Here is an 18,392-nt window from a genome sequence, read left to right on the forward strand (position 1 = left end):
TAACCACCCCTGATTACCTGTAACCACCCCTGATTACCCGTCACCACCCCGGATTACCCGTCACCACCCCGGATTACCCGTAACCACCCGGGTTACCCGTAACAGATTGCCTGTCACCACCCCAGATTGCCTGTCACCACCCCAGATTGCCTGTCACCACCCCAGATTGCCTGTCACCACCCCAGATTGCCCGTAATCTCTCCAGATTGCTCGTAACCCCCCCACATTGCCTGTAACCAAACCAGATAGCACGTAACGACCCCAGACAGCCCGTAACCATCCCAGATTGCCACAGACTGCGCGTAGGTATCCCAGATTGCTCGCAACCACCCCAAATTGCTCACAACCTCCCCAGATTGCCCGTCACCTACCCAGATTGCCCGTCACCTCCCCAGATTTCCCGTCACCTCCCCATATAGCCAGTAAACATCCCCAGATTGCCTGTCACCACCCCAGATAGCCAGAAAACACCCCGAGATTGTCCAATACCACCCCAGATAGCCAGTAAACACCCACATATTGCCTGTAACTAGACTGACACTCCTCTTCTGAGGCCTGCTGTGTGCCCATACAGTGGTTTATGCCCACATATGGGGTACGATTGTACTCAGGAGAAGCTCCGTTACAAATGTTGGGGTGGTTTTTCTCTTGTTCCTAGTGAAATTGAGAAATTTCAAACTAAACAAACATGTTATTGGAAAAATTAAATTTTTTTCATTTTTACGGTCTAGTTTTGAATATTTTCCTCCAATACCTGTGGGGTCAAAATGCTCACCACACCCCAAGAGGAATTCTTTGAGGGGTGCACTTTCCCAAATGGGGTGACTTTTGGGGGGGTTCTATTCTGCAGACATTACAGGGGCACTGCAAACGCACCTGGCGCTCAGAAACTTCTTCATAAAAATCTGCACTGAAAATGCTAATTGGTGCTCCCTTCCTTCTGAGCCCTGCTGTGTGCCCATACAGTGGTTAATGCCCACGTATGGTGTATCATTGTACTCAGGAGAACCTGCGGTACATATATTGGGGTGAGTTTTCTCCTCTGTTCCTCGTGAAATTGAGAAATTTCTAACTAAACAAACATATTATTGGAAAAATTCTATTTTTTCATTTTTACTGTCTTCTTTTGAATACTTTCCTCCAATACCTGTGGGTTCAAAATGGTCACCACACCACAAGATAAATTCTTTGAGGGGTGTACTTTCCAAAATGGGGTGACTTTTGGGGGGGGGGGGGGGTTCTTTTCTGCTGACTCTACAGGGGCACTGCAAACGCACCTGGCGCTCAGAAACTTCTTCAGCAAAATCTGCACTGAAAATGCTAATTGGCGCTCCTTCCCTTCTGAGCCCCGTTGTGTGCCCATACAGTGGTTTATGCCCACATATGGGGTACCGTTGTACTCAGGAGAACTTGCGTTACAAAATTTGGGGTGCATTTTCTCTCATGTTTATTATGAAAATGAGATACTTTAATCTTAACAAATATATTATTGGAAAATTTCTATTTTCCATTTTTTTCCGACCTAATTGTGAATACTTTCCTCCAGCGCCTGTAGGGTTAAAATGCTCATTATACCCCTAGATTAATTCCTTAGGGTTTGTACTTTCCAAAATGGGGTCATTTATGGGGGTTTCAAGTATACAAGCCTCCTAAACACACTAAAAAAAAAAAAAAAACTGGTCCCTATTAGTTTTGGAAATTTCATGAAAAATTGGTAATTTGCTGATACATTTCTAAGCCCCATAACACCCAAGAAAAGTAAAATATTGCCACTAATATAAAGTACCATATGTTACAAAAAAACAATCTCAGAATTGCTAGCATATGTTAAAGCATCACTGAGCTATAAGCGCATAAAGTTAGACAGGTATGATTTTGAAAAATGAGCCTGGTCATTAAGGTCCAAATAGGCTTGGTCCCTAAAAGGTTAAAGTGTACACAGGATTACATTTGTGTTTTCTCTCTCTCTCTCTCTCTCTCTCTCTCTCTCTCTCTCTCTCTCTCTCTCTCTCTCTCTCTCATACATTGTATATTCAAAATCCCAAAGAGAATAAATAAAGCTGGTGTTCCAGTAGCAGAAAATATTTTTAAAATCACCCTAAGATGTATAACTTTCTTATCTAGTGTTGTCACAAATAGTGCTGGCTTTAGAATGGTTTTGCTTGGTTTACCCCTGACAGGAAGCTGTGTAGTTCCTATATTATCAGTGTAGTATTGTCTTCATCTCCCTAACTCCTCTCTTTGTCTCAAGGACAACGCATCATGTTATAATGTCTCAGAAGGCTTGACTTGATCTTGGCTCTAGACAGCCAGCCTGCCAAATGATTTTTGACACCCCTTCAGTGAGGCTTCCTCAGGAAAAACAGTTCTCCCTACTCAGGTCTGGGTTATATGGTGGCATCCAGTAAAGCTGTTCCTCATGCCCAGTTTCATAGGCACCACCTCAAAGCATGTTGAAACCGCTCCCCAGACTCTTTCCTTCTTGATCCACAGATGACTGCGTTGGCTGGATCTTATGGCCTTCCTACTAGGTCATTGGTTTCTGTACCGTCAATGGCTGTTTATTTTTTCTGGTCACCTGGCTCACTTCCTGTAGCCATGGAGGTTAATCTCTGGACTCCTTACCTCTCACTACCTGCAGAAGAGGTACAGGTAGGAGGAACTAGTACTTTAAATTTATTTAGTTGTTGCCTCCTAGTGGCACCAGCCTATACCCATTGTTCCTTCCTGTGTCCACCAATGAACATTAGAATTTTAAGATTGGTACTTACAAAATGATTTACAGTACGTGTTTACAGCATGTTGCTATGTGCTACATAATGCCTCAGAAAGAGAAATAGGGGTGCACAACGGGTGTGGGTTCTTGGTGCTTTACACGGACGGGTGTGTGTCCCCAATAAATAGTAATAGAAAGACTCCGTAGCACTCTTTCATGCAGCAGTGATCAAAAGTTTATTTACAGCGTGATAGGAACAAAGCCAGGTATATATGCAATAAATGATGCACGTAATTAGTTATATTGGTAGAGGCGACTGAGGACGTTTCGACCCTACTAGGGTCTTTTTCAACGTCGCTGTGGGTAGTCCTGGGCAGGAGTGCTCCTGGCGTCCTCCTGAGCGTGGCCACACAGCGTGGCCACACAGCGTGGCCACACAGCGCTTGCCACGCTCAGGAGGACGCCAGGAGCACTCCTGCCCAGGACTACCCACAGCGACGTTGAAAAAGACCCTAGTAGGGTCGAAACGTCCTCAGTCGCCTCTACCAATATAACTAATTACGTGCATCATTTATTGCATATATACCTGGCTTTGTTCCTATCACGCTGTAAATAAACTTTTGATCACTGCTGCATGAAAGAGTGCTACGGAGTCTTTCTATTACTACATAATGCCTCAGGCAGAAGAGCAGACAGGTAATGATACAGCAGCTTTTGCAGACTTGCAGTGTGCGATATTCTTCAGAATCCCTGAGTGCCAACACTTTTAGGGAGGCAGGATCCCCCAAGAGGTTTCCTGCCAGCGGTGACTAGTTAAGAGCTGAGGACCACCCCCATGCCTACATAGGTAGGATGTACAAAGTGTGTTTTCGGACCATATAAGTAAGGCTTATAGTTTTAACTTATATGCCTGGAAACAGTGCTCTGGGCCACACACTAATCTGTTTATAGCTGCAGGGGCAATTTTATCATGATTTGTACCAACTGGAACTGACAGCTGAGCAATGCTGTTTCTGCAGCAGTTGCAATTGGAATACCCAGAACCGTCCAGAGAGGGAGAGTGTTGATTTTCCTGTTTTTGGAAACCTCCCACATGCTGATTTGCTTGTGTTTAGTTATAATTGGTGAGCAGCTATTTTCCTTCCAGTGATTCAGGGTGAATGTGTCATCAGAAATTGGCCTATTGCTCTTACACTAAGCATATTTCAGCAAATTTACTAGATGTGAACGGTAGTGTTACAGGTAGCTTTGAGTGGACCTAAAGAACTGTTTGGGGTCGGCATCATTCTCCGAGCCTCAATGCTTGTCATGTGACTCTCGGTGGCTGGAGAGGTTGGATGCCGCCCTAGGGAGTACTGGAAAACATGGATACAGCCATAGGGTATGTTCACACTGAGTAAAAGCGGCAGAAGAATTGACATGTCAATTCTTTGTGCGGAGAGTGGCGGGAGTGGAGGCAAGCAAGCCCCTTCCATAGAGACACTGAGGCAGAATTCTGCTGTTTTTTACTCAGTTTGAACATCCCCATAGGCTGTAGCCATGTTTTCCTGGCAGCATTTTGGCAGCATCCAACTTCTGTAGCCACTGGGTGTCACATGCCAAACTGACAATGTTGATGACCCTGAACAAGTCCACTTAATACTACCTGTAACCCTACCAGTGTGCGAAAGGGGCCTATTAACACAGACCTTGTAATGCAGTACCCTTCAGTGCTTCTACCAGATAGGATATAGCCCTAGTATAATAATAACACACAGCTAGTGATGAGGTACCAGGGTGTCAGGCCCAGTATAATAACACACAGCTAGTGATGTGGTACCGGGTTGTCAGGCCCAGTATAATAACACAGCTAGTGATGAGGTACCAGGGTGTCAGGCCCAGTATAATAACACAGCTAGTGATGGTACTGGGGTGTCTGGCCCTGTATAATAACACACAGCTAGTGATGGTACTGGGGTGTTAGGACCTGTATAATAACACAGCTAGTGATGGTACTGGGGTGTCAGGACCTGTATAATAACACACAGCTAGTGATGGTACTGGGTTGTCAGGACCTGTATAATAACACACAGCTAGTGATGGTACTGGGGTGTCAGGACCTGTATAATAACACACAGCTAGTGATGGTACTGGGGTGTCAGGACCTGTATAATAACACACAGCTAGTGATACAGTACCAGGGTGTCAGGACCTGTATAATAACACACAGCTAGTGATGGTACTGGGGTGTCTGGACCTGTATAATAACACACAGCTAGTGATACAGTACCAGGGTGTCAGGACCTGTATAATAACACACAGCTAGTGATGGTACTGGGGTGTCTGGCCCTGTATAATAACACACAGCTAGTGATACAGTACCGGGGTGTTGGGACCTGTGTAATCACATTGTGCAGTGATGCGGTACCAGGTGTCTGGCCCAGTGTTAGTACATTGAGTATCGATGCGGTATCGGGTGTCAGGCCCAGTACATTGAGCTCTGATGCGGTACCGGGTGTCTGGCCCAATGTTAGTACATTGAGCAGTGATGCGGTACCGGGTGTCTGGCCCAGTGTTAGTACATTGAGCATCGATGCGGTATCGGGTGTCAGGCCCAGTACATTGAGCAGTGATGCGGTACCGGGTGTCTGGCCCAGTGTTAGTACATTGAGCAGTGATGCGGTACAGGGTGTCAGGCCTAGTACATTGAGCTCTGATGCGGTACCGGGTGTCTGGCCCAATGTTAGTACATTGAGCAGTGATGCGGTACCGGGTGTCAGTACACTAAGCAGTGATGCGGTACCGGGTGTCCGCCGCACTGCTCCGGGGGAGTGGTTAGGGCTGAGCCCGGGATACGGAGGAGGAGGTGGCGGCTCTCGTCCCTGCCCACCGCTCGCCAGCCTGGGAGGAAGGGTGTTTCCTCCGAGTCTCCAGGAAGTTTCGGCCCCGTACTGGCTTCTTGTGGTAAAAGTGGAGAAGAGAGTTGTGTAGAGGCCGCGGCCGGGACCGGAGCTCGCAGGAAGGCGCCGGGCAGCAGCAGCGGGGAGTGCCCGGCCAGAGGACCGTCCTGTCCGCAGTGTCCGAGAAGCAGCACATTCCGGGTGAGCGATCGTCCACGTCCCCCTGCCCCCCCTACCCCCATCGGTGCTGCCGGTGTGTGGCCGGACCCCGGCTGCCAGGGCTCGGCTCATACCCGGGTGCTGCCCTTCCCACCACACGGCAGTACTGGGAGCGGCACACGGGAGCTATAGGTACATGCAGCTGCTGACATGGCGAGGCTGCCTGGCTGTGCATTCACTCCTGTTGGGGAGGTGTGCCATAGGTGATAGCTGGTGCTGGCACAGTATGGCAGGGCAGTGGTCTGGTGCCCGAGTCTCATGTGCCACTGTCTGAAGGGTCCATGTCAATAGATGAGAGCTATACATGTGAGCCGTGCCCCCTGAGAATAGAGCAGGCCATGCTTTATAAGTCTTGTGCCCACACCAAACACCTTCACCACAAACCTGGCACTGACCTCTCTGCCAATGTGGGCAATACAGATGTCCTTCATTGTTGGGGAACTTCTTATGGCTTGTTATACTGTCACATCTGTATGCGGGAGCCATCCTGACCTGCAGTGTGCCCGCTCACCTGGCACAGGTACACTGACTGGGTACTGCATACATTGCATACATGTGTGGATTGGCTGACCTGTGTGTATACAGTCATATATAGGCAAGGTGTTTGTAGTGTTTGCTCCAGTTAGAGACACTAAGTTGCAGGTTGGTACAGGCCCAGTATGTGCAGTGAGCTGTTAGTAGGATCTTATAGCACTGACACTGCCGCACAATAGTATCACAGCTCTAGTACAGGGTTCCTATGGTATTAGCGCTCTTCTGGGTTTGGTCAGTGGACTGCCTCACATCTGGCTGTAACACCCAGCTTGTAATGTGGTACCGGCCTCACATCTGGCTGTAACACCCAGCTTGTAATGTGGTACCGGCCTCGGATCTGGCTGTAACACCCAGCTTGTAATGTGGTACCGGCCTCCGATTTGGCTGTAACACCCAGCCTGTAATGTGGTACCGGCCTCCGATTTGGCTGTAACACCCAGCTTGTAATGTGGTACCGGCCTCCGATTTGGCTGTAACACCCAGCTTGTAATGTGGTACAGGCATCAGCTCTCGCTGTAACACCCAGCTTGTAATGTGGTACCGGCCTCGGATCTGGCTGTAACACCCAGCCTGTAATGTGGTACCGGCCTCCGATCTGGCTCTAACACCCAGCCTGTAATTTGGTACCGGCCTCCGATCGGGCTGTAACACCCAGCTTGTTATGTGGTACCGGCCTCGGATCTGGCTGTAACACCCAGCCTGTAATGTGGTACCGGCCTCCGATCGGGCTGTAACACCCAGCTTGTAATGTGGTACCGGCCTCGGATCTGGCTGTAACACCCAGCTTGTAATGTGGTACTGCCCTCCGATCTGGCTGTAACACCCAGCTTGTAATGTGGTACCGGCCTCAGCTCTCGCTGTAACACCCAGCTTGTAATGTGGTACCTGCCTCCGATCTGGCTGTAACACCCAGCTTGTTATGTGGTACCGGCCTCGGATCTGGCTGTAACACCCAGCTTGTAATGTGGTACTGCCCTCCGATCTGGCTGTAACACCCAGCTTGTAATGTGGTACCGGCCTCAGCTCTCGCTGTAACACCCAGCTTGTAATGTAGTACCTGCCTCCGATCTGGCTGTAACACCCAGCTTGTAATGTGGTACCGGCCTCAGCTCTCGCTGTAACACCCAGCTTCTAATGTGGTACCGGCCTCGGATCTGGCTGTAACACCCAGCTTGTAATGTGGTACCTGCGTCCGATCTGGCTGTAACACCCAGCTTGTAATGTGGTACCGGCCTCTGATCTGGCTGTAACACCCAGCTTGTAATGTGGTACCGGCCTCCGATCTGGCTGTAACACCCAGCTTGTAATGTGGTACCGGCCTCGGATCTGGCTGTAACACCCAGCTTGTAATGTGGTACCGGCCTCCGATCTGGCTGTAACACCCAGCTTGTAATGTGGTACCGGCCTCCGATCTGGCTGTAACACCCAGCTTGTAATGTGGTACCGGCCTCCGATCTGGCTGTAACACCCAGCTTGTAATGTGGTACCGGCCTCCGATCTGGCTGTAACACCCAGCTTGTTATGTGGTACCGGCCTCGGATCTGGCTGCTGTCACCCAGCTTGTAATGTGGTACCGGCCTCACATCTGGCTGTAACACCCAGCTTGTAATGTGGTACCGGCCTCAGCTCTCGCTGTAACACCCAGCTTGTAATGTGGTACCGGCCTCCGATCTGGCTGTAACACCCAGCTTGTAATGTGGTACCGGCCTCCGATCTGGCTGTAACACCCAGCTTGTTATGTGGTACCGGCCTCGGATCTGGCTGCTGTCACCCAGCTTGTAATGTGGTACCGGCCTCGGATCTGGCTGTAACACCCAGCTTGTAATGTGGTACCGGCCTCAGCTCTCGCTGTAACACCCAGCTTGTAATGTGGTACCTGCCTCCGATCTGGCTGTAACACCCAGCTTGTAATGTGGTACCGGCCTCGGATCTGGCTGTAACACCCAGCTTGTAATGTGGTACCGGCCTCCGATCTGGCTGTAACACCCAGCTTGTAATGTGGTACCGGCCTCCGATCTGGCTGTAACACCCAGCTTGTAATGTGGTACCGGCCTCCGATCTGGCTGTAACACCCAGCTTGTAATGTGGTACCGGCCTCCGATCTGGCTGTAACACCCAGCTTGTTATGTGGTACTGGCCTCGGATCTGGCTGCTGTCACCCAGCTTGTAATGTGGTACCGGCCTCACATCTGGCTGTAACACCCAGCTTGTAATGTGGTACCGGCCTCAGCTCTCGCTGTAACACCCAGCTTGTAATGTGGTACCGGCCTCCGATCTGGCTGTAACACCCAGCTTGTTATGTGGTACCGGCCTCGGATCTGGCTGCTGTCACCCAGCTTGTAATGTGGTACCGGCCTCGGATCTGGCTGTAACACCCAGCTTGTAATGTGGTACCGGCCTCGGATCTGGCTGTAACACCCAGCTTGTAATGTGGTACCTGCCTCAGCTCTCGCTGTAACACCCAGCTTGTAATGTGGTACCGGCCTCCGATCTGGCTGCTGTCACCCAGCAGTTTTTGGGTATTGCTAATGCAAGCGATTCTGCCAGATCTGTGGCCACTTATTTCTGTGACATAGAAGAGGAACCTGAAGTTACCAGTGCTTTGTGGTTGTGCCAGAGATGTTTTTGATGTGGACCTTTCTCCCAGTATTTCCGCTAGTCTGAGCTGTGCCCTTATATGATAGCTTTTTTTTTTTTTTTTTTTTGTATAGTGATGGCATATAACTGGGCTATGGTATCCCTTTCACTGTTTTCCCCCGCACACTTGTGTCCTCGCCATCCTCTGTGCCAGGGTACAGCAGTGATTTCCTATTCAAGTATATATATACAGTTACATGGCAAGAAGGGCTGCTTTGCAGGGGAAACCTAGAATAGTGCACAGTACGCAGTGAGAAGTCTATCATTATATCCTACCAGTATGCCAACACCTTATAAGATGGAAATACCTGTTTGGAGATGATAAATCCGCTCTTGTTTTTTTTTTTACTCCGGCTTTCCATGTAACTCATGTATGGCCATTTATCTGAATGGCTCCCACGTAATATTATAGTAATAGCCTGCATGACCTAATAGTCTTATGTGGTGTAGATTAAGAGGAACTCTGGGTTTTGTTCTCACCGTGGAAAGTAGCGTTTCCCCTTTGCTTTGTGCAGTTCTCAGTGTTGCAGCATCAACAGGGTTTTTGTGGAATGTGTATGTTTCATTTCCCCATTTATGTATTCTATGAGGAACTGTATACTGGTAGTGCTGCTTTATAGAGCTTTGCTTATGGCACCTATGTACTCTGAGGCACTTAGCATAGACAGGCATATATATATATATATATATATATATATATATATATATATACATATACATACACACATACATACTGGAGGGCAGCCTGCACTTTAAAAGGGAACTCCAGGTAGAGGTTAAAAAAAAAAGAAACTTTTGCAAAAGCATTACTACCTATCTATTCCATTTTTGAAACTACCAAATCCATTTGTTTGTTTTTTTTTTGGGGGGGGGGGGGGGGTTGTTCTGTTTTGTGTTTCTGCACTTCCTGGTTTCAGTTGTACACAGTACTACAGGTTCCAGAATGCAATGATTTCCCTCAGCTGTTCATCACAGTCCTCCACCCTGCCGACTCCCCGCCCAAAGCTGTTGCAGAAAATTTATGCTGTATTCACACATTGCAGTTTCTTTGTGTTACTGAATTATTTGCAGTAATAATTTCATTGTGGTCCCACCCACACAGCACACTGTATTCTCTACCTCTAACACCGCACAGCACACTGTATTCTCTACCTGTAACACCACCCAGCACGCTGTATTCTCTACCTGTAACACCGCACAGCACGCTGTATTCTCTACCTGTAACACCGCACAGCACGCTCTATTCTCTACCTGTAACACCGCACAGCACGGTCTATTCTCTACCTGTAACACCGCACAGCACGCTGTATTCTCTACCTGTAACACCGCACAGCACGCTGTATTCTCTACCTGTAACACCGCACAGCACGCTGTATTCTCTACCTGTAACACCACACAGCACGCTGTATTCTCTACCTGTAACACCACACAGCACGCTGTATTCTCTACCTGTAACACCGCACAGCACGCTGTATTCTCTACCTGTAACACCGCACAGCACGCTGTATTCTCTACCTGTAACACCGCACAGCACGCTGTATTCTCTACCTGTAACACCACACAGCACACTGTATTCTCTACCTGTAACACCGCACAGCACGCTGTATTCTCTACCTGTAACACCGCACAGCACCCTGTATTCTCTACCTGTAACACCGCACAGCACGCTGTATTCTCTACCTGTAACACTGCACAGCACGCTGTATTCTCTACCTGTAACACTGCACAGCACGCTGTATTCTTTACCTGTAACACCGCACAGCACGCTGTATTCTCTACCTGTAACACCGCACAGCACGCTGTATTCTCTACCTGTAACACCGCACAGCACGCTGTATTCTCTACCTGTAACACCGCACAGCACGCTGTATTCTCTACCTGTAACACCGCACAGCTCGCTGTATTCTCTACCTGTAACACCGCACAGCACGCTGTATTCTCTACCTGTAACGCTGATATTGGAATAAAGTAAAGAACTTTTTGAATTTTTTTTTCTTTTCATTTCCACACACATATTATGATCAAGCATCTTTTATCTTTGAAGTTGAGCCCCACAATAAGGCTCTGATCCTCTCTGCCGTTTAGCATAATTTACTTGTGTTACTGCATCATTTACGCTGCAGTACTGCAATGACACTCCAACATGTGTGAACACAGCCCTAATTTCACTGCACACTTCTGCACAATTAGAGAAATCAGTGCAGCAGCTACTTTTGGCCGGTCAATGATGATGAATCACTTAGGGGATTGGGAGATCCAGACAAGCCTCCTGTGACATCACGCCCTGCCCCCTGTCTGCATCATCAGCCTGTCCTCAGCAAACACACACAATGTGAGACAGAGGCATGGAAGATTTGTCTCCTAAGGGTGCGTTCACCCCAACAGGATCTGCAGCAGATCTGCAGCAGATTTGATTGTGCAGATTTGTTGCTGTGTTCAGTTATTTAAATGAAATCTGCTGCGGATCCGCAGCGGAAAATACGCTGCGGATCCGGTAAGTGTGAACTTGCCGTAAGGGGGATAGCAGAAGGAGCAGGAGACAATGTGGATTTGCACAGAGGCCATTTTTTTACTTCCTGGATTGCTATCAGCTACAAGTGTGGCAGAACCGTATAGATACGATAATACATTGTATAGACACATATATTTAACTTTTAATGTATTTTTAATAGAAAACAAGTTTTTCTTATCCGGAGTTCCCCTTTAATATGTGAAGTGTTCCGTATGTAGGTAATAATTTAGAGGAACTTTCCCTCTTCCTTAGCTGTGTAGGCTGGCTAGTAGGCATACATCATAGGACACAGAAAGAGGATAAAGATTATGTGCTATAGATTTAGCCCCACCTTGCACACTTGCTGGAGCATTGCCTTAGGGTGCCTTTACACAAAGAGATTTATCAGACAGATTTTTGAAGCCAAAGCCAGGAACAGAGTATTAACAGAGAACAGGTCATAAAGGAAAGACTTAAATTTCTCCTCTTCTCAGATCCATTCCTGGCTTTGGCTTCAAAAATTATATAGGGATAAATCTCTCAGTGTAAAGGCTCCCTTAATGCTGTAGCTTTATCTTCCTACCTTCCAGTTTTTATGTAATCAGGGATAGACATATTACGGTAGACTGTCAGAGTTGTTACTCCAGGAGGTATGTGATTGTAGAACAACCTGAACTGTGTGTGGCAAAAGCCAATGGTTCCTTTGGTGATTATAAGAGAATGTTGTGGTTTCTTATACGCTGTTTGAGTGTTTCCGTATACATGTGTGGTGAGAACATTCAGCATAGACTCATAGGTGTCAAACGCAGGCCCTCCAGCTGTTACTAAACTACGATTCCCATCATAATAAGAGTTGTAGTTTTGTAACAGCTGGAGGGCCTGAGTTTGACACCCATGGCGTAGAGCAAGCAATCTTTACTACTTTATGGGTATGTACTCACAGTAAGGGTGCCTTCACACGTAACGTATCCACAGTGGATTCAGCAGCCCCCCCCGTTAACCCACCTGCCGCCGGAGCCAATACTTCACCTCCTCCCTGCTCCAGCTTGCTTTGGGGCTTCCGGCGTCTTCATGTCCCGCTCAGCCAATCGTGCGCTGCGGCGGGGCAGTGCACTGATTGGCCGAGCGGGACGTGCCTGTAACCCACGAAGCAAGCCGAAGTGTGGAGAAGGTGACGTATAGGCTCCGGCGGGGGGGGGGGGGGGGTAATCGGGCGGGCTTCTGATCGGCTGTGATCCCGCTGCAAGTTTGTCTGCGCATAGTGTGCTGTGTGATCGGCTGTGTGAAATCCTTTACGTGTTAAGTCACCCTAAAATGGGTTATCCAGCGCTACAAAAACACGGCCACTTTTGCCCCACTCTTGTCTTCAGTTCAAGTGTGGTTTGCAATTAAGCTCCATTTACTTCAATGGAACTGAGTTTCAAACTCCACCCAATCTGGAGACAAGAGTAGGGCAAAAGTGGCCATGTTTTTGTAGCACTGGATAACCCCTTTAAATGGGGTTATTCAGGATTAGAAGAAGCACAGCTACTTTCTTGCAAAAAAAGCACCATATTTTAATTCTTTGGGGCGGATAGAGTAATTCGCCAGTGAATATCATTAGAGTCCGGCGGACGGGCGGAACTTCAAGGCCACAGGGTGAAATCCACTTGAAGTCTCTGTGCATATTCTGTAGTGTGCACTTATGCTAAAGCGGTTCTCTAGAGAGTTATATTTGTATTTAAAGATGAAAATATTAATTTACTTTTTTGGTGTTTCCTGCTTGCATCTCAAGTTACTGGATGGGCATTTCCTATGTGTCTCCAGATGACCCTATGTGTCTGTGTTATTCTAAAAAAAAAAATTTGACTTGTCAAAAGTTTTGATCGTTTAGAACAGGGGTGGGGAACCTTTTCCATGTCGAGGGCCGGTCGGGCCTTAATAAAATCATTCGAGGGCCGCACTCAATGTTATACCGTGCGCGGCAGTTAGTAGCGGGGGTTTGCAGCACCCGAACAAGGCAAAGTATTGTTCCCCTAATGCCCCTGCTATTGTAGTTAACCCTCTGTGATGCCCCTTGTACCTGATTTGAATCCTTAGTGATGCCCCTGGTAGCCTAGTTAACCCCCCAGCCATGTCCCTGGTAGCCTAGTTAACCCCCCCAGTCATGTCCCTGGTAGCCTAGTTAACTCCTCAATCATGTCCCTGGTGGCCTAGTTAACCCCTCAGTCATGTCCCTGGTGGCCTAGTTAACCCCTCAGTCATGTCCCTGGTGGCCTAGTTAACTCCTCAGTCATGTCCCTGGTGGCCTAGTTAACTCCTCAGTCATGTCCCTGGTGGCCTAGTTAACTCCTCAGTCATGTCCCTGGTGGCCTAGTTAACTCCTCAGTCATGTCCCTGGTGGCCTAGTTAACTCCTCAGTCATGTCCCTGGTGGCCTTCTTAACCCCCTCAGTCATGTCCCTGGTGGCCTAGTTAACCCCCCCAGTCATGTCCCTGGTGGCCTAGTTAACCCCCTCAGTCATGTCCCTGGTGGCCTAGTTAACCCCCTCAGTCATGTCCCTGGTGGCCTAGTTAACCCCCTCAGTCATGTCCCTGGTGGCCTAGTTAACTCCTCAGTCATGTCCCTGGTGGCCTAGTTAACTCCTCAGTCATGTCCCTGGTGGCCTTCTTAACCCCCTCAGTCATGTCCCTGGTGGCCTAGTTAACCCCCCCAGTCATGTCCCTGGTGGCCTTCTTAACCCCCTCAGTCATGTCCCTGGTGGCCTAGTTAACCCCCCCAGTCATGTCCCTGGTGGCCTAGTTAACCCCCTCAGTCATGTCCCTGGTGGCCTAGTTAACCCCTCAGTCATGTCCCTGGTGGCCTAGTTAACCCCTCAGTCATGTCCCTGGTGGCCTAGTTAACTCCTCAGTCATGTCCCTGGTGGCCTAGTTAACTCCTCAGTCATGTCCCTGGTGGCCTAGTTAACTCCTCAGTCATGTCCCTGGTGGCCTAGTTAACTCCTCAGTCATGTCCCTGGTGGCCTTCTTAACCCCCTCAGTCATGTCCCTGGTGGCCTAGTTAACCCCCCCAGTCATGTCCCTGGTGGCCTAGTTAACCCCCCCAGTCATGTCCCTGGTGGCCTAGTTAACCCCCCCAGTCATGTCCCTGGTGGCCTAGTTAACTCCTCAGTCATGTCCCTGGTGGCCTAGTTAACTCCTCAGTCATGTCCCTGGTGGCCTAGTTAACTCCTCAGTCATGTCCCTGGTGGCCTAGTTAACTCCTCAGTCATGTCCCTGGTGGCCTTCTTAACCCCCTCAGTCATGTCCCTGGTGGCCTAGTTAACCCCCCCAGTCATGTCCCTGGTGGCCTAGTTAACCCCCTCAGTCATGTCCCTGGTGGCCTTCTTAACCCCCTCAGTCATGTCCCTGGTGGCCTTCTTAACCCCCTCAGTCATGTCCCTGGTGGCCTAGTTAACTCCTCAGTCATGTCCCTGGTGGCCTAGTTAACTCCTCAGTCATGTCCCTGGTGGCCTAGTTAACTCCTCAGTCATGTCCCTGGTGGCCTTCTTAACCCCCTCAGTCATGTCCCTGGTGGCCTAGTTAACCCCCCCCCCAGTCATGTCCCTGGTGGCCTAGTTAACCCCCCCAGTCATGTCCCTGGTGGCCTAGTTAACCCCCCCAGTCATGTCCCTGGTGGCCTAGTTAACCCCCTCAGTCATGTCCCTGGTGGCCTTCTTAACCCCCTCCGTCATGTCCCTGGTGGCCTAGTTAACCCCCCCAGTCATGTCCCTGGTGGCCTAGTTAACCCCCCAGTCATGTCCCTGGTGGCCTAGTTAACCCCCCAGTCATGTCCCTGGTGGCCTAGTTAACCCCCCAGTCATGTCCCCCTGGTAGCCTAGTTAACCCCCCCCCTCCAGTCATGTCCCCCTGGTAGCCTAGTTAACCCCCCCCCCCAGTCATGTCCCTGGTAGCCTAGTTAACCCCCCCCCCCAGTCATGTCCCTGGTAGCCTAGTTAACCCCCCCCCCCCCCAGTCATGTCCCTGGTAGCCTAGTTAACCCCCCCCCCCCAGTCATGTCCCTGGTGGCCTAGTTAACCCCCAGTGTCTGCCCCAAATGAAAAAAATAAACATCCCACTCACCTTTCCTCCGCTCCGACGCTGTCCAGGTCCTCTTCTCCCTCCTCTCTTCTGTGCCGGTCTTCTCCTGCAGGCGGCGCGCGATGAAATGACGTCATCGCGCGCAGCCCGCAGGAGTCAGAAGACGTGCGCCGCTCTGCGCCGCGCTGGTGAGGCAGGAGCCGGCATACAACACATCTTCCTGTGTCTGTGCCAGCTCCTGCCTCACCAGCGCGGTGCACGTCACAGGAGGGCAGGAGTCAGAAGATGTGCACCGCTCTGAGGGGAAGGAGCCGGCACTCACAGCATCCTCCTGGCAGCTGTCACAGACACAGGAGGATGCCGTGTGTGTCGGCTCCTTCTCCTCCAGAGCGGCGCATGTCACAGGGGAGCCGCGGGCCACATCCGGAGGTGTCAGGGGCCGGATGCGGCCCGCGGGCCGGAGGTTCCCCACCCCTGGTTTAGAACCTGGAGGTTCATACCCCACTGATTTTTAGATACAGCTGAAAGAAGTGTAAGGGTTCGTTCAACTGAACACAGCATCAAATTTGCACCATCAAATCTACTGCAGATCTGCTGCGGATCCTGTACGTGTGAACGTGCACCCTAAGGCTAGGTTCACACTATGTAACTGTGCGGCTGTATTTTTTATGCGGCTGTAAATGTGCGGATGAAACTACGGCCGTGGGAAAAAATAGACATGCCGCTGAAAACATACGGTCATTTACTTGGTTCAACTAAAAATAACAAATAAAATCTTAAGAAAGTGATGCAAACACCTCTGGATGCATCTGGGAAAGCAGGGAAACAGTTTACAGGAATCGCTATTACCGGGGTTTGCGATCCTCTGCAGTATGCCGATGCCGATGCCTCTCATGGTTAATATATTGAATTAATAAAACACATTTTCGTTGTAATAAAGTCCCTTTCATTGTTCAATAATTAAATTTAAACGATTCCATCATTTTGCAATTAAATATACTGTTAAAATAAATATATATATAAATAAATGTATTTTTATATATATATTTATTTTTTGACAGTATATTTAATTGCACAATGATGGATTCGTTAGAATTAAATTATTGAACAACGAAACTGATTTTATTACAACGAAAATGTGTTTTATTAATTAAAGGAGAAGTCCGGCCAAAATTAATTTTTGATATGTTGTTACTTATGAAAAGTTATACAAATTTCTAATGTACATTAATTATGGGAAATGCACATATACTGCTATTTCCCCTAATTTAGTAGATCAGGAAGTGTTAGAAATAGCTCTGAAGAAGTGACGTCACGACCCAGGGTGTAATTCCTATGGAGTGTCCAGCAGGGGGCGCTCTCTATATAGAAGTCTATGGGACTTTATTGTTTCTATGGGTTTCTATGTAATGTAATGTAATGTAATGTAGTGTACAGTGCTTTATTGAATGAATACATCTATGGAATACTTTGGGGAGCAAGTGTCCTTGCTCCCCAAAGTATTGCATAAATGTATTCATTCAATACACAGTAAGCCCGCCGATCCGCCGCATTTCCGCCGCATTTCCGCCGCATTCCCGCCGATCCGCCACACGCTGATCCGCCGCATTCCCGCCGATCCGGACCATATACATTGAACTACAGCTCCCATCATCTGCTTCTAGTATGAACAGGTGATGGGATATGACATGTCGCCGGGCGCAGTGGGGAGCCGCTCAGTACACAGGAGCGCTCCCCCCTCCTCCTCCTCCTTCCGTGATAACTTCCGCCTATAGCACTGCTGAGTCCCTGCCTGGCCGCCGCTCTCCGCTCTCATATACCGGCTCCCGGCATCAGCGCGGACACCAGGATGCATCGGGAGCCGGTATGTATGGGGGGGGAGAGCGGAGAGCGGCGGTCAGGCAGGGAGTCAGCATTGGTATAGGCGGAAGTTATCCCGGAAGGAGGAGGGGGGAGAGCTGCTGTGTACTGAGCGGCTCCCCCCTGCGCCCGGCGGCATGTCATATCCATTACCCAGCTCCAGCTCCCATCACCTGTTCATACTATAAGCAGATGATGGGAGCTGTAGTTCAATGTATATGGTCCGGATCGGCGGGAATGCGGCGGATCAGCGTGTGGCGGATCGGCGGGAATGCGGCGGATCGGCGGGCTTACTGTGTATTGAATGTATTGAATGAATACATTAATGCAATACTTTGGGGAGCAAGGACACTTGCTCCCCAAAGTATTCCATAGATGTATTCATTCAATAAAGCACTGTACACTACACTACATTACATTACATTACATAGAAACCCATAGAAACAATAAAGTCCCATAGACTTCTATATAGAGAGCGCCCCCTGCTGGACACTCCATAGGAATTACACCCTGGGTCGTGACGTCACTTCTTCAGAGATATTTCTAACACTTCCTGATCTACTAAATTAAGGGAAATAGCCCTATATGTGCATTTCCCATAATTAATGTACATTAGAAATTTGTATAACTTTTCATAAGTAACAACATATCAAAAATTAATTTTGGCCGGACTTCTCCTTTAAATATTAATTAGTACAGGAAGCTCCAGTAAGCCGTTAATTCATATTGCCGGCAAAAGAGTATTCTGTACTAATCATCACTTTACTTTAATTAAAACATCAAATGTTTCTTCTAATCATGTTATCACAATAGCATTATTAGAAGAAACATTTAGAATTATATGTGCGCTCAGCTGATTGGCTGATCGGCTTAGCGCACATATAATTAGCGGGTCCGCAGCACAGTGACTTCATTGTGCTGCGGACCAGCGAAGAGGACACATCGGGGTGAGTATAGAGCTCTCCCCACCCCCTCCCCAGCACTGCACCCCTCCCAGC

At 48.8% G+C, this 18,392-nt stretch overlaps 1 protein-coding gene across 2 annotated transcripts in view; it reads left to right on the forward strand.

Moving 5' to 3' along the window:
• The first annotated feature begins 5,578 nt into the window (after nt 1–5,578).
• The window catches only part of CYFIP1 (cytoplasmic FMR1 interacting protein 1), an 82,878-nt gene continuing 70,064 nt past the window's right edge, over nt 5,579–18,392 (forward strand). For both annotated transcript variants that reach the window (XM_069970838.1, XM_069970837.1), the window contains exon 1: nt 5,579–5,796. The gene's annotated coding sequence lies outside the window, so the exon portion shown is untranslated. The remainder of the gene's footprint in view (nt 5,797–18,392) is intronic.

This window comes from Dendropsophus ebraccatus, chromosome 5 (genome assembly GCF_027789765.1).
Source record: "Dendropsophus ebraccatus isolate aDenEbr1 chromosome 5, aDenEbr1.pat, whole genome shotgun sequence".
NCBI classification, from domain to species: Eukaryota; Metazoa; Chordata; class Amphibia; order Anura; family Hylidae; genus Dendropsophus; species Dendropsophus ebraccatus.